General features: G+C 31.5%; 1 protein-coding gene across 2 annotated transcripts in view; it reads right to left on the reverse strand.

The window, feature by feature from the left end:
* LOC148301711 (uncharacterized) overlaps positions 1 to 25854 on the reverse strand; it is a 352511-nt gene that overhangs the window by 191625 nt on the left and 135032 nt on the right. The window contains exon 2 of one of the 2 annotated variants that reach the window (XM_088272798.1): positions 17281 to 17349. The exons of the other annotated variant lie outside the window; for it this stretch is intronic. The gene's annotated coding sequence lies outside the window, so the exon portion shown is untranslated. The remainder of the gene's footprint in view (positions 1 to 17280; positions 17350 to 25854) is intronic. 2 annotated transcript variants of the gene reach the window in all.

Raw genomic sequence — 25854 nt, forward strand, 5'->3', positions numbered from 1 at the left:
ATCAGGAACAATTAAATTTAGAATCAGTGAAAAAAAACCTTACAAAAATAAAGTACTTACAGTAATCTGAATTATTATCTATTTAACCTTAATTTTACAGATTAGTAAAATAATATTCCACGAATTCATATTTTAAATAAATGAAAATTCAATCGTTAATTGGTTTTTCTTCTTTCGTTGGATTAAAAATAAACCTGTTAGGATTTTACGAGCTAGGTATTAAGACTAAGTAGAATCATTAAATTAATTGGTAGACCGATTTAAACTGAACGCTTACCAGGGTCTCATGTATTCAAAGGAGGTATCAAATAGGTCTTTGTATTGCGGTCAGGTGTGCGACCGGGGGTGAGGATAAAACCTTAGTATACGCGTTCCACGCCATGAACGCCTACTACAAGCGAGGAATACTCACTTGGGAATACAAGGGAAACAACTGGAATAGGAGGTAGATATTTATTAATTAGGGTCTAAAGAAATTACTGAACGCAAACTTTTAAAAGCAGGGCGAATTCTATACTGGATGTGGGTTGATTAGTTTTGAAAAGTTGTAAAGTCTGTGAGCTTGACACGCATAAAATATTTGACGCTTCTTATCTATATAAACACAATAGTTAAAGGGTGCACACATTCTTCTTCATAAATTCTAGGTTTAGCTCCACTTAGGAGTTATTTAAACGAAGTTTTTTTTTCTTCGATATCTCAGCATAGATAAAGAATATGTAAATAAAGAATATGTAGACTTCGATATTCTTCTTCATCAATGATGAAATGTTTTTACCTGAAACTTTTGACTGGCGAAATTATTTCGATAACAATAGAGCTATGGTAATGGTTAAGCTATGGTTAAACGTAATGAAATTATAAAAGAACTTCTCAAGTGTCAAATTAACAAACAAAACGCCACGTTTACGTTTCTTTTACGTTGTTGGCGAGGCGCGAAACGTGGAGCACGTGGTAGTCGGTGGGTAAGCAGTAAGCGGTAAGCGGTAAGCGGTAGGCACATTCATTATCCCGTGGTCGTGCATTTATACGGCGGCAGACATAATGCGGATGCCATTTTAAACAATAATCACCGCGACTAATCGACGGAAGCGCACAAAAAGTCCATACAAAAGAGAAATACCAAACGCGATAAAAGAACGCCAGTAAAAAGTCACTTGTTCTCAAAACAACTAATGACGACCTATCTGCGGGAACATAATACCACCATTCCGCCGTTCGTCAGCGATGCCATGTCATTATTTCCTTACCTGAGAACCACTCGCTTAAAAAACAATGCTAACGAAAACATGTTCATTACCAACGAAAATTGTCCACTGAGACAAATAAGCAGGTAGGCGACAACCTGGCAAACTATTGTATGTATTTACAACAATTTGAGTGCGTCCAAATACTTGTTCACAAATCTGGATTATCTCCAATCATAGGAGTTATTTTTCATATCATTTTTTGGCATCTCATCAAAGATGAAGAAGAATATGGAAGTCTGGACATTTACGGGGCTGACGTATTGTATGTATTATCTGTCGTCAGGCGGTTTACATGGCATTCCGAAAGTACGATATCTAATCATTGATACGAAAAATTATCTGTAAATATTTATTAAGTATTTTCATTTATTATACTTAAGTATTTTCATTTATTGATTCGGCAGTAGCTTTGTGGTAAAATCCATCCGTTTTTAATTGAAGTTTTACTTAGAAAATATCACTATTTAAATCTTACTAAATAGTGGTATTTACAACGTAAAATTTAAAATAGAAATTTAAGTTTATTATTAGATTAAAACCAATATTTTTAGCTTTTCCACTTTTTTATTTGACCAGCGACCGGGTTTCGTCGTTACCGACATCATCAGACTGGAGAAACCTGGACGAAACCCGGTCGCTGGTCAAATAAAAAAGTGGAAAAGCTAAAAATATTGGTTTTAATCTAATAATAAATTAAAAATGCAATTCCATCACGAAGTGTCAGTGGATAATATAAATCTATTAGAAATTTAAGATTTTATTGAACGTATATGTAAGTTTTTTTTTTTAAATATAGAAAACACTCATTAAAAGGACACTTATTTTAATGTCAAGTCTTAGATAATACACATATTTTCACATTACTTTAGAGTAAATTTCAAACCTTTTTATTATTTTTTTTAATTAAATTAATTTTAAAAAATACACATCTAAGCATTCAGATAAAAAACTACACTTACTCATCTACGTCATTAAAATTAATTAAAATGATACATAAGGATAAACATTTTTCTTATCACGGGTTAATCTAAGTACAATTATGGTCAGAAATTCAGCATCCGTTCTGGGACAAAAATCACCTATGTTACAAAATCCCGTTTTTTATAGAAGACACATATTTATACTTATATAAAAAACCCCATGATATTTTAAAGAAAAATTTCATGTGGGTTTTTCTTGACTTTTTATATAACACGGCATATTTAAACACCTGATTGAAATTTAATTGAAAACTTTTGGACATTTGTTGTTTCTTCAGTCTTTTTAATTATCTCTTTCCTAGTTTGGGTGCTAACTTTCACTCTAATATAGATTTAACCAGGGAATTGAGATGCCATACTTAACAAATCAACAAATCCCAAAATGAAAATATTGAGTGAGTTTTAAACGAGCCATGACTATAGCAGAAAGCAATGTGTGAATATAACACATGCAACATGCGCGGATAGTATAACAAGTCGTCAAATATTACGACAATCTAAAAACTCGCATACTGTCATAATACGTCGCAAAACAGGTTCATTAAAGAGTTTTATAACGCATCGTAAAATGTTTATCTCGGGTCAGTTAATTTATTATAGCAGTATATTAATTAAACACTAGCAAAACGAAATGCTCTCCATAAAATCCGAGTTAATTTTTCTCACTGATTCTTTTACAAGTGCAGAAAACAGGTAAGCATGTTATTAAGGCCCAGTATTCGTTAAGTCGCAACATAATTTTCTCTAAATCCAGGTAACATGTAATTGATTTTACATTGATTTTTTTCTTAAAACACTGGTTTTGCATTGAAAAAAACATGTTTTTCTTCGAAATAATTACACGGTTTTGAAAAGAAAAGAATTATTGAAAGGTAAGGAGTAAAAAAATTATAAAATATATTATTAATCTCTTAATATTTATATAGCGGGAATCGATGAATGTACCCAATGTATTAATTAAAATTGAGTGATGTATTACATTTTACAATACGTACATATATCTACATACATATACATCTAGCACCTTCTTCCAGCTAGAATCAATAATAGTTCCGCATCTGACTACCACTGAGAAGACTCGGTAATAATTTCATATGCTAAATATTGTAGTTTTATTCGACCAAAATAAACGTTTGAAAAAAACCTGTTAACTTTTAAACACTGAAATCAGTCGGGTTCAAAATTCAGATATGTTAGAAAACGAACATTAAATACGTCAGACATGAGACTTTAGAACCGTAGACTATCTCCGTGGTGAATTTACATAACATTTATTTATGTAGGCGTGTGGAAAATTATCTATCATACGTGTGAGAAAGTACTTAATTAAATACTAATAAAAATGTCATGCAGTGTATTTTATCCGTTAAATAAGTTTAAATATTTTACCGTCTTATCTTGTCGTTTTGTAAACTTTCAGCAAACAATATTTTTATTTAAATATTTAACTTTCTTTATGACCAACTAACTACCTAGTATTAGATAAGTGCCTGATGATAATATTTGCGAATAGAAGTCTATTTGCGTACAAATATTAATTCAAAACATATTTAAAGTTTATTAAATTGAACTTCAAAATTGATAATTGTTTAAGCTTCATATCGCTCACTCCTTTCAAGAACGTCATAAATCAAAAAACTTGATTTTTCAGGAGAACGTTTTTAAAGTTTAAAAATATAATACAATGTATTAAAAATAAATATCAAGCCACTTATTGAACTTTTAACAGTGCAACAGATCTTTTAAGGTAAAACCTGAACGTTTTTTCTCCATTTGAAAAATATTTAGTTTATTTAAAAAAATAACTTAATAATACATTTTCTTAAAAATGCAAAAACAACACTTTCTGCCCTGTAGCGGGTAAATATTAAGTTAAAAATATGCCTCTTTTGCTGGAATATAGTAGATTTTCTGGGCATTCCGAAAACATGCACAAATGAAAAGTGTCGATTTTTGATTTATGACGTTCTTGAAAGGAGTGAGCGATATGTGCTACATTTAATGTATAAGAATAATGAGCTATAAGGTGTTTAATAATTTAGGATAATTTATACAGCGCCTTTTTAGTGAAGTATTATTACCTCAAGGGCGCTTCGCTGTAATGAAATCCCTAAGGGGAAAAATAAATATTAGGTAAATACAACATATAAACGCAGTGTTATCTTGATTGTTAACATTTGAAGGAAAGATGATAAGCCCGCCGCTTCAGTTACCGGTCCAGGGTAGTAATGAGTTAATATTAGAGTGGAAAAATCACTTATATTTACAACATTTTGAGTGTGTCCAAATACTTGTTCACAAAATCTGGATTATCTCCAATTACAGGAGGTATTATTTTATAATTACAGCCTATGAAGGTCGTCAGCCCCGTAAATGCCCAGATTCTTCTCATCTTTGATGAGATGTCAAAAATAATATCACTTATATTTATTCACCACGCCTGAAAATCGAACCCGAGACCTGTACGGTAGCTGAGCGTGCCGACCATTACTAAATTCTTCAAATCCATATCCGCACCCCAGTGGTGCATAGGGCACTGCATATAAACGCAGTGTTATCTTGATCGTTTACACATGAAGGAAAGGTGATCAGCCCTCCGCTTCAGGTACCAGTCCGTGGTGATTTTGAATAAATATAAGAGTGAAAAAATCACTTATATTTATTTGACCCCCCCAAGGAATCGAACCCGGGACCTCCAGAATGGTAGCCGAGCGTGCTGACCATTACACTATGGAGGCGGACAAAATTACTAAATTATTTTAAAATATTATTATTTTAAAAATTATTTAACAAAATCAATAATGGTAGTTCACCTTCTTAATGGATTGCGATTTGACCCGAAATAACAGTGATTTAACAATGCATACAATAAAATTAACAAGCAAATAGATAGGCATCTGTTCCTGTAGGGAGGACGGCACAGGGTACAGGATACAGGATTCAGGATACAGGGCGAAGGGCGGCAGTTCAGGATTACTTCGGTCTAATTATTTCTGTTTAAACGCGACAGGGGATCAGGACCGAACGAGCCGGAGCCCTTCGTCAGCCGCGAATTACGACCCGATACTCAGATTTATTCAATGACAAGAACAGGATTCCGGTTGTATCCTGAAAATGGCTGAAATATGAATTCGGTTAAAGGGACTACTTGCCTTATTACAAACCGAACGTATTCCGTGAAAATATTCATGGATGTTTTATTTATTGATTTGGCATTTGATTTGTAGAAATGCATTTTAATTCGTGTATTAATTGTTAAATCAAACACAGATTTTTTGAGTCTTCTAAGTTGTATTTTATTACACTGATTAAAGAAAACACTTGTTTTTTACCACTTGAGTTTTATTATTGACTACATGTTTCAGAAGTTAAACTTCCATCATTCAGGTCTGTATGATAACTAAAATATAAAATATAAAATTGTTCTATAAATAAGGAGAGGGGAAAGTTAGGGGGAGGGGGTTAGTCAAGGGGCGGAGTTTGAAAACAAAGAAAAAATGGAAAGCAAAGGTGAAGAATTTTGAAACAGTATATTATTTAATAAATTATTATTAGAATTTAGGTTTTTTTGGATTTCTAAATTTTCAAGATAATTCATAATTTGGCCTTTATATGGAACAAGGTGTAATTATTTTATTGTTAAAAAAACGCAAAAAATTCATATTATGACAATTATTTCGCCTAGTAATAGCATTCGTTTGAAAATACCATAACTAGGCATAAAAATTGATACACTATTAATTTTATGTGTTTTTTAACAATAAAATACAACTTAGTAGATTAAAAAAAAAACTGTTTGAATTAACAATTAATACATAAATGGATGTTTTCCCTAAAAGCCATTTACACATTATCATAACTATATTTATGTTTTGTACTGACATTTATTGGTGGAACTGCATTTTATACAATAAAATAATAAATACGTAGTTGGTCGACAGCAACTGGTCAAATAAAATTCATGTGGGAAAAACTATATAGTTGTTATTTTATTCCATAAAACTAAACTTAAATGCAACATAAATAATAAATTCAGTATATTACAACATTAGTCCGCCTCTGTGGTGTAATGGCTAGCGTGTTTAGCTACCCTTCTGGAGGTCCCGGGTTCGATTCCCGGGGGGGTGAAAATAAATGTCAGTTATTTTACACTATAATATTTGTTTAATGTTAACCTGGACCGGTCCATGAAGCGCAGGAGTGATACATGTAAGTAAGGATCAAGACAACACTCCGTCAATACGATGCAGTGCCCTATGCACCATGGGTACAGATAAGGGTGAGGAAAAAAGAAGAATATTAAAACAAACTCATTTTTTTAGTAGTAATTTCACAATATGTGAAGTAAAATTATATTATAAACTAAATTACTAACTAACCATCATGCCGCTTCCCCAAAGGGGTAGGCAGAGAGAATAGAACGCCAAACCACTCTATCTTTGCAAAAATTATTCGCCTCTTCCACGTTCATGCATGTGCTTTTCCTTATACATACCCGCCGATTATTTCGACTCCTATCCTCAGCGCTTTCAAGTATTCAACATACCTGATCTTGCTAAGTTTTTTTCGGGCTTCCTCTGCTCCTTTTTCCAACTACATTCGCCTCGATGATCTAATATGTAAAGATAATTATTACCTATATTAACTCATCCTTAAAATAATATTTAAATACACAGCATAAAGCAATGCGCAACGTATTTTGTATCAACATTTACTTTTGTAATACCTTTGCAGTAATGGCGTAATTAATTTCGAAATATTTTTACACAGGTAAGTGTTTATGAATAAAAATAAAAATTATGAGACATTCATGCGGTTCGTGCGTCACGAAATGCAGTGCATTTCATTCGCCATTGCAGGCATAACCATTAATAAATGTTATATTCGGTGTAATATAATCGTATTACACCGAATATAACATTTGATAATGATTATGTCTGTATATATAATATTTAATAATGTATACGTCCGCCTCCGTAGTGTAATGGTCACCACGCTGGGCTACCCTACTGTAGGTCCAGGGTTCGATTCCTAGGATGGAAGTGAAATAAATATGTCGAATAAAAGTGATTTTTCACTCTAATATTTATTCAATACTACCCTGGACTTGTTCCTGAAGCGGAGAGTTGATCACCTTTTTCCTTTATGTGTTAAACTAACTAGCTAACTAAATAACCATCACGCCGTTTATCCGCAGGGGTAGTCAGAGAGAATAGAACGCCATACCACCCTGTCTTGTAAACATTATTCCCATCTTCCACATTTATGCATATCCTCATACATATCCGACGATTATTTCGACTCCTGACCCGGCCATGTGTTGATGATCGAGGTATCACTGCGTTTATATTATGCAGTGACCTATGCACCATCGAGTGCGGATATGGGTTAGAAGAAGAAGAATTCTTTAATTTTCTAGAAGTTCCTATAGCAATTTAATATTTATTTATTTATTTTTTTACTAAACGGCTGAAGCCTTTAAAGTAATACATATAATACATATATACAGTATCTAATACAAAAAAAATTAAAAATGCACTAATGAATACACTAATAGAGAAACAAAAAATCTTGTAACAAATAGTCTTATAACATAAAATCATAATTAAAAAATAAAATAACAAGTAGTAAGCACTAGTAAATAAACGTCTCCTACAAACACTATCGGCGAGCAGTAAGAGAGAGTGAAACACAACGTTTAAATTTATCCATTATAACATGGAGAAGAAATGCTGAGAAAGTACAGATTTCAAGGAGGATAACAATATATTGAATAAATCTATACTTTCAAAAGCATTGGCTAACATGTGAAGCCGCGGAATCGGAGAGAACATGGCATAGTTTGCATTATGTACAAATACTGCGAATACAGATTTTTGCCTAGTACCTCTTTGGCGCACGCTAAGCTTTATTTGGTTTAGGAGATCAGGGCTGTCCAAAAAATTGTTAATAATTTTATATAACAGAACCAGATCAGTGATTTACCTTCTATCACTTAGATTTATCAATTTAAGCCGCTTCATTATGCAATTATAATCTAACTATATCAAGTTCCAACGAGATTATTTGTCCAAATGCGGAGATTTATGGTTGTACGTTACTTTTAATGTTCGCAATTTTGCCTGTGAGCATTTTGCATGCATGCATTTTCCCGCCAATCGTTATATTTACAGTCACTAAAGCTGGAGGTTATATCACCTTGTAAGTGATAAAAGTGAGCACACATTGCGGCCCTCGGGTTGACACAACATGCTCGTATAATATAATGTATTTGCGACTGATTACTGATTATAGCTTATCGCGCGCACGTATTATCACTTCGGTGTAGCGTTTAAGTGTGGCAATAATGTCTCTACTTTTATTTCATTATTATCGAATTTAATGGAAAATGGAGCGCTAGAACTAAAAAAATATTACCTTTCATATTTCGCATACGAGTACATATCTATTCGTCTAATGATGCATTGTTGATGAATTCAATTATTTACCTTATTTTCTAAAAGTTTCTTTGTTCAACTGTAACATTTATTACATATTTAAAAATATGTATATTTTAGGCAAATTGACAATTCGCTCACTCCTTTCAAGAACGTCATAAATTTAAAATCGTCAATTTTCAGGTGTGCATGTTTTCGGAATGCCCAGAAAATGTACTTCATCCCAGCAAAAGCGATATATTTTTAATTTAACATTTACCCGCTACAGGGCAGAAAGTGTTGTTTTTGCATTTTGAAGAAATGGTATTGTTTAATTATTTTTTAAAATAAACTAAATCTTTTTCAAATGGAGAAAAAACATTCAGGTTTTACCTAAAAAGATCTGTTGCACAGTAAAGAGATTATTAAGTGGCTCGATATTTATTTTTAATACTGTGATGTAAGGAGCGAGCGATATAAAAACGCAACCAGTACCTACCCTAACTGACTAAGTAGTACTAGCTTACCTTACTACCTACTTCTTCTGCCTACCAAATATCATTCTCTGTGCCCGCCACTGACTTTATATAAATATGAATGTAAACTTACACTACAAGTACAGTGTTAGCCATATTACTTATCCATTAGATAAATATTACACCAAGATTTAAATGAGCCATGTTTTTTTGTTAATACTTACAAACAAGTAAACTAAGAATGCCCACATTCGCAAAAAGTCGTGAGGTGAAAGTTAGTACTCAATGTGAGAGCTATTAGATAAATGCGCACACCAAATTGAAATTTATCACCGTACCATACATCAAACAACATTAGTGTGAATGTATCTACAGTATGGTATAAATTTCGACTGATTAATACGTGAACGTCAGTGGAAAATGATTAGTGAAATAACCGGTATATGATAAATTCATTACAGGGTATGAATCATTCAATGGCGACATCTTGCATTACTATTTGTACAGAGGAGATATTTATAACAAAAAGAGGCTAATGTCAACATATTTTAATAAATTCATCATCTGTGATTTATCACTCCGGTATATGTTAGCTTATTCTACCTTAGTACAGCGGTAGCCACCATAAACGACGCCTTAGATATATAACTTACTAATGGAGGACAGTTTAGACATTTTAAAAACAAAACTATGTAAATTTTTAAATAGCTGTAAACCGTTTTTATGTTGGATTAGTGTTACTAAAGTGTTTGTTTGAAATTAAACCATAAGTTTAATAAAAGTTTTCCGAAATACTTTTTCAAAAAGTAATTTTTTATTTTAATTTTACGGCATGAAAAGTATTACAATCATCAAAAGAAAATTTACTATGCCGTGAGTTAGCATGTGGTGTAATATACCGCTTAGAAGTGTCTACATATTATCTGCAAGTATCCAAACATCAAACTAACAGACGCCAATCAACTGTTTTAGGCAATTAAATTTAATTGACTCAATTACGCACTGTGACCAACTCAGACAAATTATATTACAATCATTACCATTAATTTACTTGATAAACTAAATTAAACACTATCTAAAAGTGTATTCGAAAATGATGAATATGTATACATAGTACATGTATTAAACCAAGATTATTTGTCTATGAATAAAGGAAGGGCTGTCTAAACCAGATACGATCCCCGGCCAATCCAAATAGATTGGAGGGACGCAGAAACAAATACTTTAATTTTTTTAAGAAAGTAAAAACACAAGGATGTAAACAACATTTTGAGTGTGTCCAAATACTTATTCACAAAATCTGGATTATCTCCAATAACAGGAGTTATTCTCATATTATTTTCATCTCACCAATGGATGTCTCTAGTGATTCAAGAACAATGTTTCAAAATTGGTTCATATATATATATATATATATAGAACTTCCAAGAATTTGAGTAGTGTGGTTGTCGATAATGGATGGAATTGGTGAATGTTACACGTGTGTAAAGTGATCACTTAAACCCGCCTATGACGGTCGTCAGCCCCGTAAATGCCCAGACTTCCATATTCTTCTTCATCTTTGATGAGATGTCAAAAAATAACACAGGGATGTCATTGTTACAATAAAATTGATTTTATGAATTAATACGAATAAATACGTCATTCATTTACGAAGTCTTTTTTTGGTATTTTCGGTAGATCAAAAACACAACGCGAGCCGTACTATGGACAGCCCTGAATTGAGAAAAGGATTGAAGATTTCATGGGAACAATACATGTAGAAGTCATGTTCACGTAAAAAAAGAGTCGAGTAAATCATTCGATTATACAAATAGGAATAAATATATTAAGGCCTAGATCTCAAGCTTGCCTCAAGCTCAAATCAGAATGCGTTCAGCTGCGTTCACGGCTGGACGTGTGTTCACGCCCATTTTTTTTAGAATGCATGTTTTTTTTGTTTTTAGAATAAAAAATATTTTTATATATTTTTTAACTCCTTTTTTAACTACCTTTCGATATCTCTTTTCTTTTCAAAAACATATAATTATATCGAAAAAGAACTTATTTTTTCGATACAAAAAAGTATTTAAAAAAAAACAATTAAGTACGTCAAATGTTACCTGGGTTCAGAGTATATAAAATTAAGTTGCGACGTAACGAATACTGGGCCCTAATAATCAATAACATATAGGTATAATAATTATTATTATTTTAAATGTACTTTCATTAAAAATATTCCATCACTATTAAGAATAAATATCATACATATCATATTCATCAAGTATACCGATGACCTACATAGCGTTCATCGCACGTTCGTTAAAATAACATCAAAGTTTGCGTTGAATGTTTACTCAAGGTTGGTAGGTGGTCCTTACGGTGCAAAGTAGCCCCACTTTACGGTATACGTTGTGTATTCTATGATTTGAAATTAATATTAATCTCGTGCATATCATCACGAAGTCATAAATAGCAAATTAAATATATCTTCAGGGTATTTTTTTTATTAAAGATTGGATGAGGTCATTATGTATGAGAAAATATTAATTTACTATCCAGATGGCATCAATATGATTTAAATCATTCACATCAAGCGTTAAATTACTAGTGAATTAATATAACTTTAAAACTTTATTTAATTTGAGTAAGCAGTAAGGAAATACCTTAAATGATCCGTTATAGTAATAAATTAAATATATGTATATTATTTAAAATAAACTATCCGAGGTTTTAAATTAAATAGACATTTTTATTGGGGCAAGTCACATACAAGTGATCGTATTATTGATACGGGTTTTCACAATTTTAAATTTAAATAAAAACGTGACTACTTAATTATATAAATACATAAAGACAGTAAAATATTCTTACCACGCAAATAGTGGAAGACCTTTATAAATATATGATTCCCTGGTACTGAAGAATAGACGCAAATCAAAATGTAAACTTTCAAAAGATGCAAAAAGTTTATTATTTTTACTTTGCAACTTTTAACTGCATTTTTATGAATACTTTACACAAGTTATTTTTCACCTCATTTGGCCATTTCTTTCACAGCGGGTCTTTTCTCGTTTTCATATCTTCAAGCAGACAACATATTAATAATGATTTTCTACTGTTTGATTTACTCTTTACTCTTACTACCTAGTTCATGAGATCCTGGAAAAAATAATTGGAAGACCTATAATGATTTAAACCGCAAGTATTGTTATACATAGTAAATAATATAATTACGTATAATTTATAATTTAAGCACTAACATTGTGATTTGCCATTTTATAATTAATTTGTAACTTTGTTTTAAAATCACTATAAATATATTATTATAACTAGTATTAATCAGTGTTGATAAAGAAGCGGTTAGTTTCGAAACCAGTAGACATTATAATAAAATATTTTTAGTGATTTTAAAACAAAGTTACATTTTAACTATAATTACGATTAAAAACCCTTTATTCGATCCCTTACTTTATATAAGTAAATGTTTATAATTTTTGGTTGCAAAATTTTATTGACTGAAATAAATTAAAAACAAAACCAACTTTCATAAATGCCATTATATGTCCTTTAAATTTAAGAATACGGGTTTAAGTACTTATTTCATTAAGTAAAGCTCAATTTTATCTTTGTTAGATCGTGGGAAAAGCTACTATGTTAAAATGCCTTTCTGCGATTCTTTTAATATACTTTAATCATCATCGCAAGAAGTAGGAGAATAGCTCCGCTTCATTATCATTCGAGCGTTTTAGTAATGCGTTACAGGTAATTTTAGAGTGGCGGATTATAATACACATATAATGTTATTCGAAGCCCATTTCATAAACCGGTTTCAAAATCAACAGAACGATCTACAACATAAATTGATTGAATAATTTAATAACATAAATATTAATTCGTTCTAATCGTTAACATATTTTTTTATTGTATAAATTTTATTGGTTTCATTGTATGCTAATGAGATGATTACATTGAACCGAAAATTTACACATACATTAAAACGTTCTGTAGATATTCCGAATTATTAACAAGTTGATATTTACTTCAATCCATTAATGTCACAATATTATTAGGCAACTGCGGTGAATAAAGCTAATACATCTGGGACATGAATATTAAGTATTCGGTAACTAAAGTAAAAAAAATCTATGAACATATCCGAATTTATAATACGTACATTTTTGTTATAGGTATCGATTGAAATTCAGAAACGATAAAGAAAGATGATTGTATGAAATGAAGCAGATATTCAGCGTATAAATGAGTATGAAACGATAAAGAAAGATGAAATAAAGCAGATATTCAGCGTATGCGAAGAGTGTTCTCATTCTAATGACAATATATTAGCAGACTTGTTCAACGAATGAGTACACCAGTATTATATATCGTTATTCTTCTTGATACACAATATTTCAACACAATGGAGTTCTTGTTTATTGCTAGTTAACAATGATAATATATGTAGTACCTGTTTTCAGAAAAATAAAAAAAAAAACTATCCGTTGGTGCATTAATTTGACTGTAAAATATAAACATGTAATTTAATTTTGATGTCGCTTTTTAGATTTATCAGACACTGGACTTTCCACCCTTGTGAAACATAACGACAATAGCGATAAATCAATATATATTATATAATTGAAGTGAAAAAATATGGAAGTCTGAGCATTTCAGGGCTTACAACTAGGCATTTGATTTGCTGTATTAAGATAGTTCAAAAAGGGCGAATACCAGGCCATAAGGTTTGAAATGCTAAAAAATCTATTTTTTTCGTAAAAAAAACAACTGATGTATCATCTTAGTTGAGACACCTGTAATATTAAAAAAATGTGTTTTCAAGTATTTTCGTAAAAAAGTCATCATTTTGATTGGTAAAAACATAAAAGAAAAAATGTTGTTTAGTACTAAGGTCACTTTGCTCGAAGATAAATTAGTAAATTGATCATAATATTATATTAAATCTGTAGAATAGAGGAATACTTGAAATAAACTACGCACAAGGGTGATTGATATTACTTTATGTCGGTATTCACGACCTACTAGAGGGGTGGGTCTATTCTATGCCTCCCCTATCTGCCCGCATTGAAGCAAGATTTGGTTATTAAGGAACTGAGCACATTATCCACATAATTCCAGGCCGTTTACCAACATTAAACCGCACATTTTTTAGTGTCCGAGGCAGAAATGTTCGTATTTATCTCATAATTTACGAGAACACTTATTTTTTTCTGATATGAATTATTGTTTTCATACAATAAAACAAATTTGATGTGTGATACAAACTCTCAGTTTGTTTTTTTTTTATAAAAATGTTAGTAATGTTGATATATAACCCCTTATCGAGATTTTAGTCAAAAGGTTTCGAGGCGTACCTGGCTCTTCGTCAGGACAATCACTACTCCAACTTACAAACAATACTACAAGTCACTACCGTAGCACTATTCACACGCTTACAACTACGCAAAAAGTGCATGTCAGACCTGAGCCTTTAGTGCATATTTTTCTGCAATTCTTAGTGCTTGTTTGTTGTATACTATTTCTTACATCTCAACATAGATGAAGAAGAATATAAAACTCTGGGCATTTACAGGGCTTACGACCGTCATAGTCTGGTTGAAGTGATAACTTTACACACGTGTAACATTCACCAATTCTACTCATGATTGACAATCACACTTCTTAAATTCTTGAATCTTCTAGATATATTGATCAAACTCGAAACACGGTATGCGCGAGTTCACTAGAGACATCTCAAGTTGGATGAGGAAAGCTTTTATTAAGCAGAAACTCTTACATTTGTGTGTGTACTATTATTTATATCGCCTTTTATCCATGTACCTACTATATACGTATACTTACATGTATATGTATTTTCATATCGAACAAGTTGTTAAATATAGTCAGGTAAATTTATTATAGCAGTAACTATAGAACTAGTTGTAGACAAACCTTCGGGCTACAAAGCTTACACATGGTATCAATATTTCATTTCAAGCAGGTATCGAGTTCGGTTGTAATATAGAGATAAGTTAATATTTCTTAGGTAATACATTCGTGCATTAATATAACACTGTGATAAATATCCGGTAATTAATATGAACTATATTAATTTAGCGATTCAGCGATAATATAGATATAATTTATAAATCTATTTAACAAATTTTAGCCAAATTGAAATGTACACCGCATTTTACGAGAAACGCTGTAAAAATACAAAAAATATTAACTGAATCGAATCAATGCTATGAAAATTCATATAATATTGTAATTTTAGAGTGATGGTTCCAAGTAAACGAATCTATGAATTTACTCAAGCTCGTAGCACTTCTTACCCGTAGGAAAACTGTTGACCTCAAATTTCCCTTATTAAATCTTAATAATCATGTAGATTGCGCAAAGCTTTCATCACTTATTAATTTTTGAGTTTCGGTAGCACAACTAGAAACAAAACCTATCAAAATTAATTTTTAAAAAGAGCCTGCGACATATGCAATGAAATGCTTAATCAAATAGACATGAATGGTATTTATTTTAAAACGTTTAAGACTGAAGTCGTAAGAAATGTAATAAGATTCTTCTGCCTATGAATGCGGAATTACAGCGTTGACTTGGTAATTTCAGTTTTGAATTTCAGCATTGACTTAACGTTTCATTTTTATACTTTTTATATAGTTATACTTATTTACACGATAGTTTTAAGATAATTTTAAGTGGAAACCGATGATTGGATTTTTTTCTTGTCATATTTTATTATTGTTATAAATATTCTGTTGGTTTTCCAATAAATAAATAAATAAAAAAGATTGCGTAAAATACATTTGGTGGCTATAATGATAAATATGTTTCCGAAAGCTGTTAGTCTATATATCTATACAATTTAATAAATATAAATATTAAGTTAAACCAATTTGTATAAATCAGAAGATACATTGGCAAAAACATATAAACAGTGATTAATAATCACTCATTTCATTGCATGGTAACTTTATAAGGTTGTCGAAATATGTAAGTTTGAATGTAAAATATGGAGTAAGTTTTAAAAATGAAATAAATAAACTTTTAATTACCAACGAAATCTAAACTCTCTCATGTATAAAACGAGTGTGGATTTGACCGCTATGATACGTAACGTTTAATATCTGGACTAAATTATCATGTAATCCGTATGCCATTACCGTAATTTCACACTAACCGCATAATGACAGGATGTGAACATGAGTTATAAGCATCTAAAGTGTTCAACCTAAACCAATTATAATGTTATTAGTTATTATCCAGTGCTCACATACCTACTCAAAGCGATGAGAAGAAAAACGCAGAGAATAATAACGATTCTTGCACATTATTGTGGATGTAAAAATTATATAATACGATGTTATTTTATGGTCGGAATAAATTAATAAAGATTTGTGGTAGCATTTTTGAGAATTACGAATTCCGATTTTCGATCATACTTCAATTTGCTCATAAATAAGTAAAAAAATAATATAATTTATAAAAATGCTGATGAAATGTATGCAGAGCGATAGAAAATTTCTTGAATGTTTTTCGCAGATACTTTGAGGCACATTTTATAAACTTTATAAAATACATACACCCTAAGGATGACAAGGTTCTTGTCGAAACCGGTTAGAAAATGTGTATCAATAAAAAATGTTTTAAAAAAAAAAAAAAAATTATATTATAATGTTCATAGAAAATTCCATTTATAAAAAAGGCCCAGGATTCATTAAGTCGCAACTTAATTTTCGCTAAATCTAGGTAAGATTTTACGTACTTGATTTTTTTTAGAACATCGTTTTTTAATTGAAAAAATAAATTCTTCGAAATAATTACATGGTTTTTAAAAGAAAAGAGTCATTGAAAGGTAAGGAGTTCAAAAAATATACACGACAATTTTTTTTACATATAAGTAAGTATGCTGTGTTTGCGAATATCACCTTAATTATAGTTTATCTAAGAAGAAAAAGAAACACGTATTTCGTTATAAAACCTGGATGAGACAAATAATTTAGTCAACTAATGTACCCTAAAACCCGTTGGTTGCTTTATGTCTTTTCTTTAATAAACTGACCGTATAAAAGTTATATTAGTACAGGCAATTAATTAATTATGTACACGGCGAAAGCTTCTAAAGGATATTTTATTACGTAATTTATTTTACATACAAAAAACTTACGTAAATGCGGCTAACTACACCACAGCGTTACAGACGGCTCGAAGATGGCCTGGAGGACATGAAGATTACCTGAAATAAAATACGAATAAAAATTCATGATACTTACAATATTATAGCATTACTTACGTAATCTAAAAACGTATTTGAAACATTTTATCGTGTAATCAATCGAACCAAGGGTTACACCGATATTATGTTGAGTGGGCATCTCAATTAATCATAATAACAAAATAAATTAAAAACATTAATAAATAGTGTCCGCTTGTGGTCTCGTGGTTAGTGTCGCAGACTCTTGAGTCAGAGTTTCTCGGTTCGATCACACTCTACCACAATTTGATACCTATTTATTATAATGAGCCGCTTAGGCTCACAGAGATAGTACGAATTTAAATAATGAAATACACAAATATTTCTCTTTTATTAAAAAAACAATTAATAAATTTAAAAAATCGACGGGTATATATGAGGAATGTATGACTGTGGAAGAGGCGAAGAAAGTTTGCAAAGAGTGGTGTGGCGTTCTCTCCCTACCCCGGCGGGGAAGCGGCGTAATGGTTAGTTAGTTAGATAGTCATTCAATAAATTTAACTCTCAAGTTATTTAAATAAATATGAATAAAGATGGTTTGGACGTGTGGGACGAATGAGTGAGGAAAGAACGGAACAAATTTATGAGGCGAATGTAGTTGGAAAAAGAAACAGAGGAAGACCGAGGAAAACTTGGCACGATCAGGTATGCCAAATACTTGAAAGCGGTCGGGTCAGGAGTCGAAATAATCTTCGGGTAAGTATGAGGAGATACGGAGAGAGAGAAGAGAAGAAGAATGTTGCAAAGACACAGTGGCATGGAAGCAGCGTGATGGTTAGTTACTTTGTTATAAAATAAATCAGTTAAAATTCAGTAAAAAAAAACATAAAAAAAATTAATATACTATAATAATGTGTGATGGCGATAAAAGAGTACTATGTATTTCGTTAAAAATAAGTTACTATTTTTATGGCCATTGAAATGTGGGAGAGTATAGGTAGACAAAAACAAAAATTTAAGAAGAAAAATATAATTGATGGCGGGAAACAAAATATGCTAATTCAAAATGTTTCATACTAAGTATCGCATCAGATTATGAAAAGAAAAATGGAATACAAAAAAACGCTCAATTTACGTAGGAGGGATCCATGTGTCGGTTGAAATAATGTCTTAGTTGTAAATAAAAATGTACATAATAAGCGGACAAATTTGGGAGATATTAAATAAATCTCATATTAATCTGATGATGTACGATAATATTATGCAATAATAAAATATAATTATGGTTTTATATTGTACGGTAGAGCATAAAATAAAGCAGTCATAAAAACTTGACTAATTATCTTGTTTTATTTACCTGCAAACATTACCATAAACAAATACATATTTCAGTTGCATTTTCGAAAGACTTCATTTGCGGATACATTTTTTGTGCGGCTAATTTGCAATAGGTCTTTTTTTCAACATACTTCTTTTTATTCATTTCGATCGAAGCAATTATCGTGGCACGCCAATATTGACTCGAATGCGAAAAAAGCTTAACATTAACATCGTATCAGTATCAGGGCACTGCGCCAAAAAGTTTTGCGATTTTCTTTTTTGATTTGTTTTTTTTCCAAATTTAGGAGACTTTATTCGATTAGAAACTTTTAATAAACAAACATCTTACTGTCGAGAATAATTTATTTTTAGCATTCCTTTATTCGTACATAATTTTTCATGTGGTACTGTTAATATTATACATGCTTAAATCGAAGTATCGCTGAATGTAAACAATGTTTAGCGGCCATGATAATCACAAATGGAATTTTGTTTGTGTTTTGTATTGTTTATTTATATCGAAATACAGTGTTCAAGTTTTCAATATAAAGTTTTATTTATTTATTTTAAACCTTTTTTATTTAACGGATTTTCAGTTTTAATGAACAACATAATTAATCCATTATATCGAGGTTTTACTGGGATGTGGAAAACTTATGTTATTTACAAATTATTATTTTAATTATTACTGGCAGTCCAGTCAGGATAATACTTTTAAGCAAAGACGTGTTGCTATGTCAGTCAAGCAAGACGTAGGTAAGTATGCGTGTAGGTAGGAGAGTATATTTGATTTCAATAAAAAAGTGATAGTAAATAATGAATTGCATTTTCATAAAACAATGTGTGAAATACATCGCATTCTTTCGATATATTGCCTTCAATCATGATAGATTTTAAAATTGTAATCGTGACGAGTCAGTCATGCGATCAACGATCATTAATAACGCTTTTAGATGGTCACAATTAGATTCGCATCAAAGTAAATGTGAGTAGTTTCCGATGAAAAACTGGCTATACATCAAATAGTTCTTTTATACCCACAATTCGAGACATGGAAATATTCGCAAATTAGTTGGATATTCACAAGAATATACATTTTCAAACTTCCTGCGCCAATTCACTTGATAACTTATTTATTCTACCAAGAAATTCAACAAACGATATTGCAACTTACTACAACTTCAAATTTCCAAGTCAAATATGAAACGTGATTCAAAAAATTGATGATTCATTGTAGAAAACGAGAAACGAATGTGGTTATACGTTTCGGAATCCTATCATAGTTTTCAAACAAATCCCATTGTAACCGAATTAAAGCGTAGGGTTGTTGAAACTGTTCAAACTATTTAGTTTGGAAGCTGAAATTTATCTTCACCCGGAGCAGTGAGTTCCTTAATTTATCATAATCCCTCTTCTATGGAACAACATATATTGAATACACGGAAATTTATAACAATAATTTAAATTACATAAGTACTCATATGTTGTTAAATTTCTACTTTCATAAAAACATATTTTTACACAATTTGTACTTTGTTCTTGAATTTATGAAAAATATTACTGGCAGTATTCCAATCCAAAGATGCAATGCAAATTTTTAAAATGGCGTATATTCTCAGGGCCTTCAGCATGGAATAATTTACACCCGAATATTAGAGCTATCGGAAGTCCCACCAAATTCGGTGGGACTTACTAACTGAAAAGCACCTTTTCAGAATATCTAATCCCCCTTAACCGATGTTCAAATATTCACACTTCACTGTCAACGTTGATTATGGAGTTCCGAGTATCCAGGGAGGATAGTTAAAGCGACACTTTTACCCTTACAACTCAAAGCAGTAATAGTTCTAAAGAATTATTACTATTACTAGCGCATATTTAATCATGAGAACCAAAATTATAATTAAATTTAAGATTTTGTACAACGCCTTCGAGATTGATTCACAAAAAAACATTTATTATTATATTTATTATTTCATGATTGAAACCTAATTTTAACTTATTAATTCGTACGATACCCTTCAAAATTCATCATTAATCTAAGATAGTCCATACACAACCTGAATTATGGAAAATCTTTAGTTCCATCAAACGAAACAATATTTTTTGCATTTTAGCATGAATGAAAAATTTGTATAGTAAAAAATATATTAATTAAAAGAAAAAAACAAATAAATAATAATTAACATATTTACAACGACAAATCGTGAGCTCTTATACAAACGTTTTTCATGATCATGTTGTTCCACAAAGAACTAAATAAATGTCAATAAACATTCTTTAAAAAATCGTATGAATATTTCTAGTAATACAATAAAATGTGTACAGCAAAGGACCATATATAGCCCTATGGCTTTTTTTGTATGATGTATCACACTCAATTATTTTTTAGTGCAGGGACTTAAGCGCTGATTACACCTGTCACATCATTACGGAGATTACGGGAGATCGTGTCCGCCCAGAGGCCGGGGTAGAGTCGTGATAATCGGCTCACAATGCCCATAACCGTAGTCGTAAAGCGCTGCCTACCCAATTACAGATTTCCACAAAGTGAATATGTACATAAAATAAATTAGTCTATAAAGTATCCGGAATCAGTCGACTGGCGACGTACAAAGGTACAACAAACACGAGAGTTTAGCCTCAGACGTCTGTGTTCCGTGCGCCGCTCGGGCGACTTTATACCTGGGCCCTTTGTCATAAAGACTTCGTACCTAGCTAGGACTGACTAGCGCTGACAGACCCCGAAAATATGTGACTAATTGTACTGTGTTGTACCTATTTTAAGAATAAAAAATGCCAAATGAAATTTTCTTCGAGACTTTTAACAATGCCGAGCCGAGTATATGAATTTAACAGTACATTTTTAGAAATAGTGGTATTTAATAGTAAAACATTAATTACAAATATATAATTTTACTTGGTAAATACCGCTAATTTTTAAAATCTATTGTGACAAGTTTTATCATGCATTCCACATCATTTTCAAATACCGTGAAAATTATGCGGAATGCATTAAATAAATAATAATTTAAATTAAAAATGGATAGATTTTACCACAAAGTGACTGCCGAATGAATTAATGAGACTAGAAAGTTCTCTAATGGCACAAAGATTACTAACTATAATTATAGTATTAATTAGTAACTTGCCACCTTTCCCTCTCCCACTACCTCAAGTCGTTACATGATCCTAAATTCTATATAGTTCCATAATACCATATGTATATTCTTCTTCCAGCTATGAAATTATTTAAACTTTCGGACCGTAATATCCTTTGAAAGTCTTATGGTTCAGGTAATATTTGACATTTCAATGCGAAGATAAGTTTAAAATAATAATAATAAATACACAGTCTATACCTGCCATTTGGTCACTTAGCTTCAAGGCATGGAAAACTACTGAAACATGTCACATGGTAAATTGAGGCAAATTAATATATTAAACAATATTGGAAAGAAAAATTAAAACTAACGGACATTATATTAAATGCGTTCATATATCGGTAGTGGATAGGCAAAGGGGTATTTCTTTCTCAGACCAAATTTTACAGGAGAGCAAAAACAAACTTGTAAAATTCAATAACTCATTTGTTTTTTGTATTTTTATATGTACATATCTTATTGAAAGTAAATAAGTATTGCAACTACAGCTATATCGTTTTGCCAGATTATGGAATACACTACATATTTTAGACATTTTGTGGAACAAAACTGAGTAAAACTTAGCCCTTTGAACGCGTTAAGCAAAAAATAAAGTTGATTTGAAAAAAAGTTAATTTTCCGAAAAAAAATAAATAAAGTACTTATTATTTAAAATTCATTTTATTTTCTTTTATTTGTTTACTTAATTCCATGGCTTGTAAAAGCCATGGACTATAGTCGATTTACTCGTCCAAAGGAGAATAAAATTCGGGCGACTTAAGCCGATTTACACGTCCAAAGAGTTAAATTAAAAATGGATAGCTTGTGTGTGTGCCACAAAGTAACTGCCGAATGAATTACTGAAATTATTAATGCATATTACATGTCTAAGGTACAATGCAGAACATTCTTCATATCGTATCGCGTGCGCTGGTGATGTTCATCACGAACGAGATGTAAATATTATTTAACATCTATCCGTACACGTTATTAAAAATCCAAGTAGACAAGATGGCCACGGTAAGGAGATAACGGCGGGAAACCAAACGAGGGGAATCTTGATTCTTCGCCCACGTGGGAATGTAATTTGAAATCACCTCCGATTGATACTTTGATATAGGACTGGTTTATAACAATAAATGTTTTATCTGGAAACGTGCCCATTATAACGTGAATTGGAAAACATCCAAGGCGGAATTACATAACGAACAAATAGTATAACGTTTCAAGAAACAATGAAAGCTTATACAACCATCGTTTTGTAATTTCAGTCATAAAAAATAGTTGTGTGTACTACTGTTTTGATCGAAATAACTCGATGACACTATTACTAATATAATCACTCCGTTTTTCGGTAGGGGTAGGCAAAGAGGATGGAACACCATTCTCTTGTGTAGTGTATGTCAGGACATACACTCCTCGCTTACTTCATATCCGTACATCTAGTCATACATGCCCTCCGTTTACGCAGACTTTTGACACCACCAGATCTAAGGTTCTGATCAATCTGATAGTGCTAAGTCTTTTTCGGCCGTCCCCGTTCTGTTCTCCCCACACTCACATTCGCTATAGATGTTTTCTTAGTAATTCTCTTGTTATCCATTTGCTCCACTTGTTCATAGAACCTTACATTATTCTTCTTAATCTTTGCAACTATCCCTAGTTCAGCCTTACATTCCTTTCATATACCGTAGAACGGGGCTACTTGAACTTTGATGTGTTACTTGAGCCCAGCACAAAAAAGAAATTTAAATCTGTATTTGGTCTAAAATAATGAATCTATCGTGATAATAAGTGTCACCTGTTAGGGAAACAATGAATCATGTCAATACGTTCATTATTGTAGACGAAATACAGATCTAAACATTTTTTGTACTGGGCTCAAGTAACACATCAAAGTTCAAGTGGCCCCGTTCTACGGTACTTTATTTTTAATTATGTCATATGTACAATGATATACAACTCGATGATATGCAACGTTAAATCCGATGTTCAACCGGGTATGCCTTAAATATGGTATTGTTAGGTATGTACGTACCAAATCATAAATTTTTAATTTAAAAAGGTCATGGTTTTCGTAATATATAACAGAGTAGAAAAAAAACACACGGGCTATGTGTGTATCTTACTCTTTCAGAGTCTGTGATGCGAGTGAAGTAATTGAAGCATTTTGTGGGAGTTCCTAATTAAAAGAAGCGGAAGAATAAGTTATATAGGCAGGTCCCACCATTAAACTACGGATGCTCACCAAACCATGGCTGCAAAAGCCGGTAGCATTATTTTATGACATGGTCAGTATCCGTGACGTCCAGACAATTTATTTATATATTCAGGTACCTTTTTAAATAATAAATGTGTGTTTTACATTAGGAATACTACAATCGAGGATTCCACAAAATACGCCTGTATGTCGACTGTTAACTACTACACAATTTATTTAAATTAACTAAGTAATTCTTATTATTTTTTGACTTCTCATCAAAGATGGAAAAAAATTGAAAAAAGTCTGGGCACTTACGGGGCTGACGACCGTCATAGGCTGGTTTAAGTGATCACTTTACACACGTGTAACGTGTATAATTGGAGATAATCCAGATTTGTGAACAAGTATATGGACACACTCAAAATGTTGTAAATAACTAAAGTACATATGAAATTAAATCATATCTTCGCTAGAAGAAACAAAAACCCACTAATTGATCTATTAACCTTTTACATAATAAGCGAGGTAAATAATAAATACGACCTTCATACAAAATTTCTATCTCATTTAAAATTGAACCGTGACAAGAAGTAAAGAGGATTTTCACTTGCATGAATTCATGTTGAGAATAGGTTTTTAATATTCCTGATTTATTTATAAAAACAAAATTATATGCATACTCTTTTTTCCACTGTCGAAGTAATGAATAAAACATTAGAGCATTTAAAACACGCTATCAGTGGTCGGTAATTGATAAAATCTCTTTATATGTTATCGACGATTGAATTCGTTCTAATGGAAAAACGGAACTTGGTGATTACGTGCGCCACCATCATATCACAATTAGCTCCGAACCATTATCCCCCCACTATCCATTACCCATTATCTATTAACCACTATTCATCATCTCTAGCAGCTCTCTCTATCCGTGACAAAGGTTTATATGGTTTGATCATCTTGTTCCGCGTGTTTGGGCCTGAATATATACAAATTACCTATCTACATACTCGTACAATGTACCTGCTTACATTAAAAATAACCACAATTATATTATTTATTGACATCTCAACATAGATGAAGAGGAATATGGAAGGCTGGGGGAATTTACGGGACTTACAACAGTCATAGGAAATTTTAAGGGTTAACATACTCAACGTATAAAGGATTGTATTAGTCTCGTTTTGTGTCTATAACAGCCGATACAATAAATTCATTATTTTCTTTTGGAAAATTCGCCTTCGTAAATACGTTGTTTTCGTAAGTTGGTAATGACTGGCGTCACTGAAACGACGGACTTATTTTTAATATTGGTAACATTTCTAAATTATTGGCGGCTCTATTTGTAGATGTCTATGGTCCACCCTCCTACCCCCCCTCCCTCCCCTCATATTTGTATAACACAAATGGTAGTGTAGCGGTAAACAAATAATCCACTCTACTACTATTACAGCTCTATAAACCATAGACAATAAACCATATGACGTCATAAAACGTTCTATGAAGGAAATTTTATGACGTATGCGAACGCACGTTTTTCGTTTTATTAAAATATCTTAAGTTTAAACTTTATTATCTCCTTTAGTTCTCTACAGATTTCAATAAGAATATTATCGATAGTATTGTGATTTTTCATATTAATTTATCAGCCAATAAACCAATATCGTGACAAAATCGAATACTGTATAAGTATATCTAAATTCGAGTCTTGAAACTTGCAACGGTTATTTCCGAGTATTCTTTAATTGATCAGTGACTTGTAAGAATTAGCAGCAAGAATTAAACTGTTTAGACATTAATGAAATGATAATCCATTTATACGCTGATTAACAGTGTGTAAACCTGTATTATAATGAAGTTTTTATTTATTCCGATATTAACACG

The sequence above is a fragment of the Brachycentrus maculatus genome, unplaced genomic scaffold, assembly GCF_059751285.1.
Source record: "Brachycentrus maculatus isolate JH-2025_06_01 unplaced genomic scaffold, ASM5975128v1 h1tg000527l, whole genome shotgun sequence".
Lineage (NCBI taxonomy): Eukaryota > Metazoa > Arthropoda > Insecta > Trichoptera > Brachycentridae > Brachycentrus > Brachycentrus maculatus.